Source organism: Elephantulus edwardii, unplaced genomic scaffold, assembly GCF_000299155.1.
Source record: "Elephantulus edwardii isolate Elephantulus edwardi_28Jun2011 unplaced genomic scaffold, EleEdw1.0 scaffold00087, whole genome shotgun sequence".
Lineage (NCBI taxonomy): Eukaryota > Metazoa > Chordata > Mammalia > Macroscelidea > Macroscelididae > Elephantulus > Elephantulus edwardii.
In genome coordinates this window covers 8,090,375-8,095,992 of record NW_006399837.1, presented here as the reverse complement: position 1 = coordinate 8,095,992, position 5,618 = coordinate 8,090,375, and positions in this window count along the sequence as shown.

Below are 5,618 nucleotides of genomic sequence, written 5' to 3'. Positions count from 1 at the left end.
GCACCTTAGTCTCCAGAGAGACACCACTGCTCTTCAGCACTTTGGAGGGGTCCCTAACAGCAGACTTTCCCATGGCAATGTGCCTTTTAATATCCTGGCTGCTGGTACCAAGACTGTTGACTATGGAACCAAGCAAACTAAAGCTGTGTACAATCTCAATCTCTTCACCATCCATCCTGATGCTGCCGATTGGTAAATAGGGATTAGAAAGTTTGCTTCTAATCCCTATTTCTCCAAATAGTCCTTGTGGACAGTGGCTTAACAGCCTAGTCTTGTTATCTTTGTCAGAATGAATGTCTCATCTTGGTTAACTACCAAACTTACTGCAAGTTCTCTAAAAATAATTTCTGGACTACTAGTCCAGAGACTGACAGTCTAATCTGGTTCTTTTTAAATTATTTGATAGTAAACTCCCTTTAATCATTGTGAGCCCCCTTTTCTCTTTGGTAAATTAGTACCTTCCTTATAGGATTATAATGTGGATTAGAACAAATTATATGGAATTTATAAAGCCTTGCATAAGTGTAAATGAAATATTTAAGAACAGTTAATAGTTCAGCTACACGTTGAAAAATTGGTGGTTCAAATTCACATGGAATGCCTTGGAAGAAGGGTGTCTAGACTACTTCTGAAAGATCACAGCCTTTGAAGTCTTTAAGGGAACAGCAGGGAGAGCCGGCGGACTAGTGGTAAGAAGCTGCACTGCAATCCCAAAGGCACAGGGTTTGAACCCACCAGCTGTACCTTGGGAGGATGATAAGCAATCTGCTCTCGTGTAATTTCCTGCCTCTGAGAACTCCCTGGAGGATCCGCTACAATGACAATACCAAACTATAGCGAGGGACAATGACTCTGAAAGACATGGGGTTCCAAAGACTCAAAAGAATCTTCGTTCCAATTGGCTTGGGTTTTGTTCGTTTGCTTTATTTTGGTTTTTAGCTAATTATAGATGTTAACTGTCATCGTGTGCCATCAAGTTGGAATGAACCCATAGCTGACTCTTTGGGGGATTTTCAAAGGCAGTTAACTGCTCAGAAGAAGATTGCTTGTCCTTCTCCCACGAAGCAGCTGGTGGACTCAAACCGGTGCTTTCAAGATTGCAGTGCAGATTCTTGCCACAAGGCCAAATACTTCCCCAATTTTCTCAGAAATAAGTTTGAAATAAAAAACAAACAAACTTTCTTTTTTGTCTATGTTTTAACAGATACAAATAATTATGTTAACTGTTTGGTCACAAGCATAAGCAGAATTATTCTTTCAAATGCAATGCTAAGTTTCCATAAAGTTACATTAAGAGCAAACATTCTGCATATTTGATTCTTCATCCAATTTCTTGTGATGTGTTATTGGGAAAGCTGAGATATTTTACTGAAAAGTTGTGAGGAAGAGGATAAGGCCATCTAAATAACTGTACTGACATTCCCTTGAACTTACACCAAATTATAAATTTTCAAAATAGTTTAAACGTGCTAAATTTACACTTTGACCAAATTCATTATTAAACTGTCTAAATAAAATTCCTTTGCTTCTAATTTTGTGTGGAATTCTAAATGTCATCATTGTTGGAAGTGGTTGTTGTTGATATTGTTCCTACGTGCTGTCAAGTCTGGACTGACTCATAGCTGACTCTCCTGCAGGTTTTCGGAGGCAGTAATCGTGTGGGAGGAGATCACCTATCCCTCTCCCGTAAGTTGTTGGCAGGTGCCATCAAATACGACCCATAGCGATCCTACCCTAGTGATCCTATCTTGTGCCATCCCTGTAATCCCTGACGCACTCAGGCCCATTGCTGCAGTCACTGTGTCAATCCACCTGATTAAGGGTCTTCCCCTCTTTTGTTGACCCTCCATCTTTTCAAGCACGATGTCACTTTCCAAGGAAGAGCCTCCCCTAGAAACGTGCGTAAAGTATGTAAGAGGGACTTTTATCATCTTTGCCTCCAAGGAGCTCTCTGACTTCACCTTCTCCAAGACCTATCAGTTTACTCTTTTGGCAGTCCAGGAGATGTTTAATATTCTTCTCCAGCACCACGATTCAAAGGTATTGATTCTTCTTCTGTCATCTTTATTCATTGTCCAGATTTCTGATGCATAACAAGAAAGTGTGAATGTTAGAGAGAAAAAAAAAGAGCGCAAGGGCACAAGGGAGAGAAATTAAGAAATTAGTCCCAAGAAACGAACAGACCTTTATTGCGTAGTCTGGGAGGGACACCAAGTTGACCCAGCTGCAAGTCATGGGGACAGGATTGAAATGGTGCATGGGCAATTTGGGGGGGAGGTTCCTTTTTATAAGGGTCCTGGGGAGGACTAAGATGATACTTCTCGGAATTTGGCGGGTTAAGTTAGGTTTCAAGCTCAGACTCTTGTCAGGATCCATTGTCTGGTCTGGTCTTTGATGTGACCAGCTTAGGTGTTATCAAGTTTCTCAGGAAGTGATCAAGCTTATAGGGTGATGGGGCAACTGCCATATTCTTCCTTCAGTGAAGACCATGGCCTGGATCAGGCACACCTTAGTCTCTAGACTGGTATCATTGCTCTTAAGTGCTCAGAAGAGGTCCTTGACAGCATATTTTCCCAATGTAATTTGTCTTTTGATTTCTTCAAAACTCAACCAAAAAAAAAAAAAAAAACCTCTTAAAGAGATGGAACAGCACAGTGGCTGTAGCTATAGGCTTGAGCTTAGCAATTATCTTGCAAATATGACAGAATCTAGCACTGTGGTTATTCTCAGATAGACTTGCTATGAGTAAGGAGCAACAGGAAGGCACCTAACAACAGCAAAAATAATAATTAACATAGGTTAGTTTAGGACATTAATTACAGAAAACTAATTAAGGTGTTTGAGGAAACAGATGCAACCCTGGACAGGCTCACCTGTCTCTGCCAACAAATATGGAAAATGTTACCTGGCTATCAGACTACAACAGATCCATATTTATTCCATTAACAAGAAAGGTAATCTAACAGACTGGAAATTCTCGAACAACAACATTAATATCACATGCAAGTAGTATCTTTCTTATCGTTTGCAGTAGAGTCAGAACCGACCCATAACTGACTCATTAGCAGGTCTTCAGAGGCAGTTTATCTCACAGGAAGAGATTTCCCACCCCTCTCCCTCAGAGCAGCTGGGGGCTTCTCACTGCATGCCTTCAGGATTGCAGCACAACTTCTCAGACACCAGAGCTCCTGAAGATTATCTAAAAACGGTTGGAGCAGTACATTGACAGGGAACTGCCAGAAATTCAAGCTGGATTCAGAACAGAATGTAGCACAAAGAATATCATTATGACATCAAATGGATCTTGACTGAAAGTAGAGAAATCAAAAACTACCAGCCTTCAATGCAGATTACATCTTAACATTGAGAAAACAAAAATTCTCACCACTGGACCAATAGGCAACATCATGATAGATGGAGAAAAGTTTAAAGTTGTCAATGGTTTCATTTTCTTCAGATCACAATCAGCACCTTTTGTTGCAGCAATCAAGAAATCAAAAGATATGCTTCACTGGGAAAATCTGCTTTTAAGGACTTCTGGATAGTTCTAAGGAGCAAGGATTTCAGTCTAAAGACTCAGGTGCACCTGACCCAAACCTTGGTATTTTCAGCTGATTCCTATGCATCTGAGAACAGGGCAATGAGTAAGGATATAGAAGAATCATTGTCTTTGAACAGTGAAGAAAATTGGAGAAGAGTATTGGCTATTCCATGGCCTACTAAAAGAACAAACAACTGTCTTGAAGGAAATGTAACTTAGAGGCAAAGATGATAAAATTTCATCTCACTTGCTTTGGGCATATTTTCTGGAGAAACCAGTTCTTAGAGATAGCCAACATGCTCAGCAAATTACAAGGTCAGTGAAAGAGAGGAGGACTTCTAGGAGATGGACTTATGTGCTCAACAGCCACACTTGGCTTGGGCATTACAGAGATCATGAAGATGGCACAGGATAGGTCAAGGTTCAGATCTGTTTTCACAGGGTCACTCCAAGTCATGGTCAACTTGAGGGGACCCAACAACAACAACAACAACTGTATTTATGTATCAATTTTTCAAAAATCATTTACTGTAATAAAGATTATGTCACTATGATCATATTTTAATTATTATTGTTATTGAGTTGTAGACAACTCATAACGACCCTAAGAACAAAAGACCTGAACACTTGTATAACTTCCATCGTTCCTCAAAGTCCATACGGTTTCTGGAGGCAAGCTATTTCGGAAGTGGATGCCACTCCTGCTTCCAAGCTTGTTTTAATCGGGGAGCTCCACCCAACACTGTCCACCATGGGTAACCATTATCACATTTGACACATCATTGTCACAGTGTTCAGCATCACAGCAACCACGAGTTACCTCTGTACAGCAAATGGACAGACCATTGGACAGACTTAGAAGAATGTTTCACCAAAAAACTAGACCTGAGGGCCACAGACTGAAATCACCTTTGGCTAAGAAAATATTTCAAGGACTTTAACCATCCATTTCCACATAATCCTCATAATAACAGATTGTTATTTACTCATTTAAGATATACAAATTTGAGTTTAAAACAGCATATAATCTTTGTATTCTTTAGTAAGAAGGAAAAGTAGTCTTCCAATAAATAATCAGAAATACTAGGATTTCTTTGTATTTTTACAATATAAAAAGACAAAGACGTCTACTCTAAAGTACCTGAATGTCACTTCATCCCTGCTAATATATTTTGCACACTGAATTGCTTGTTCTGTAGCAGGGATTCAATACCTGAATTTTCTTTTGTTGCTACTGTTTCATTCCAAAAAGCAATTTCATTATGTCCCTCTCAGACATACGGAATATGAAACCTTGTTCATCAGCGTGGCAGAATTCAGGCTCCAAAGGAAAGTGGAATTTTTTCTATTACGTTCTCCAACTAGCGAAACATTGGAAGGCTTGAACACATATGTCCATTCCTTCATGCCAAGTTTACAGCATCCAGTAACATTAGCAGAAGTACAACTAATACCTTCTGGAAAAGCTTGAAGTTCATTCTTTCCCAAATGACCAGTAATTCCATACAATAATGTTTAAAAGTGATTTAATGTTACTAATTTTGGACTACCTGGATTGTTCAAGATTCGCTAACGACCAAACTCAATCACTTGTACTTAATAACAATTACAACAAAACAGTGCAGAGAGAGACAGAGAATCAGAATAAGGGAGTGGATGAGGCAGGAAGGAATATTCTTATTTATGATGAGCCAGTAAAGAGATAATGTGGACTTCCCACTGAATTAAGAGGCCACCTCAGACAAAAGCTTAGTTTTTATCACTCTCTTACCATAAATTATGCAAACTCACTGCCAGTTAAACCTTCTTCACTGTGTTGGAAACTCTTTCAGGCAACAGTGTGTACTTGGAGAAATTCTGGGAGACAGGAGGACTGATTCATGCATGTTTCGACGCAGGGCTTCTGACAGGGAAAGCTGGGAATTAGAAGTAATAAGAGTTTGTATACGGCACTGAAACAGATGAGGGAGTGAATAATTTAAAAGCAATGTATGATAGGGTCTTATGGTTATCACAGGAGCCAACAATTAAGGTTGCATAGTGGAATGTACTTGGGGCGGTGGGAGGGGTGCGGGGG